The 1,795-nt window shown below is 35.9% G+C and overlaps 1 non-coding gene across 1 annotated transcript; it reads right to left on the bottom strand.

Annotated features, from left to right (window-relative positions):
* Positions 1-814: 814 nt before the first annotated feature.
* On the bottom strand, positions 815-921 carry LOC148872520 (small nucleolar RNA R71). Its single transcript, XR_016108605.1, has one exon. It is a non-coding gene; the product is annotated as a small nucleolar RNA R71 (small nucleolar RNA).
* Positions 922-1,795: the final 874 nt, after the last annotated feature.

The following is a 1,795-nucleotide window of genomic DNA, read 5'->3' as shown; positions in this document are numbered from 1 at the left end:
AATTTTCTGTAGTTCCTATCATTAGATCCAAAATTCGGTTATCCAAATAATTGAGGGAAGCTTTATTTCTAATACTTATTTTGTTAAATCCTCGTGGGAATGATATCTTTATACTACTTGATAACTAGTGCACTTTCTAGGGTTATATAATTATAGCTATCAAGTTTTTGGCACCGTTGCCAGGGATTTAATCCTAAAATAATATTAGAACTTGTTAACCTTGGATAATTTGGATTTTACTCTTTATTTAATGTGTTCAAGTTCTTGCTGTGTTCAGATTAATTAGTTTATGACACGTACTAGGGGTGAAGAACTAGTAGAATTCGACCCTGAAATAGAGAGAATTCTTCGCATACTGCAAAGAGCCAACAAAAATAAAGAGAGAGAGAAGGTTGAAGAAGGCAAACCAGCATAAGAAGTTGAGGAAGAGATGGCAGACGAAGCAAATTGAACTCTTTTGGACTATGCTTGTCCAACAATTGATGGGGCTACTTCTAGCATTAGCAAGCCAACGATTCAAGCTAATAATTTTGAGATCAAGCCTGCAATTATCCAAATGATCCAAATGAGTATTCAGTTTAGTGGGTTGCCGAGTGATGATCCTAATGCACATATTGTTAACTTCTTGGAAATATGCGACACATTTAAGCAAAATGAAGTTAGCGATGATGCTATTAGGCTTAGACTTTTTCCATTTTCATTACATGATAGACCTAAGGATTGGCTTAACTCACTCCCTGCAGGAAGTATCACTACTTGGAACGACTTGACTAAAAAATTTTTGGTTAAGTATTTTCCTCCCTCTAAAATAGCAAAATTGATCAATGATATCACTACTTTTGTTCAACTAGAGAGGGGATATTTGTATAAGGCCTAGGAACGATTTAAAGAGATGCTTAGGAAGTGTCCTCACCATGGAATACTAGTTTGGCGTCAAAGTCAAACATTTTATAATGATATTACTCCATCTAATCGCTCCATTATTGATGCAGCTGTAGGAGGCACAATCATGAGGAAAACTCCAGAGGAAGCCTATGATCTAGTGGAAGAAATGGTATCAAATAGCTACCAATGGAATAATAACCGAGCTGATCGAAGGCCAAATTTCAACCCTTATTCGAATACCTACAATCCAGGGTGGAGGAGTCATCCAAATTTTTCATGGAATAACAACCAACAAGAAGCACCCATGGAATTTCAACAACAGCCGCCCCCACAAGAAAAGAAGGGAAATTTAGAGGACATGATTTCTAAGTTCATTAATACCGCTGAAGCAAAGTTCCAAGATCACGAAAAGAGATTCTTAAATCATGAGGCATTTATTAAGAACTTAGAAGTTCAAGTGGGGAAGATTGTGAACATGTTGTTAGAAAGAAGAGAGGGACGATTGCCTAGCAATACAAAGAAAAACCCAAGGGAGCAAGTGAATGCTATTGCCTTGAGAAGTGGAAACACTATTGACGAGAGTAATGATGATGATCAAAAAGTTGAGGTAGATGATTCACAAATGGAGATCAAAGGGTGTACACCTAAACTAGATTTAGATGCTATTAAACTTCCTCTCCCCTACCCTAAAAGAGTTTTGAAAGCTAACTTGGATAAACAATTCAAAAAATTTTTAGAAGTGCTTAGAAAAATACATATTAACATTCCTCTTCTTGATGTATTGTCACAAATGCCAAAATATGCCAAATTTTTGAAAGAGGTAATTTCAAATATAAGAAAATGGGAGGAGTGCGAAATGGTGAAACTTAATGAAGAATGTTCAGCAATTCTTCAAAATAAATTGCCCCCA

This window comes from Nelumbo lutea, chromosome 2 (assembly GCF_056320005.1).
Source record: "Nelumbo lutea isolate HS-2025 chromosome 2, American lotus-T2T, whole genome shotgun sequence".
Taxonomy (NCBI): domain Eukaryota; kingdom Viridiplantae; phylum Streptophyta; class Magnoliopsida; order Proteales; family Nelumbonaceae; genus Nelumbo; species Nelumbo lutea.
This window is presented reverse-complemented; position numbering and strand designations above follow the sequence as displayed.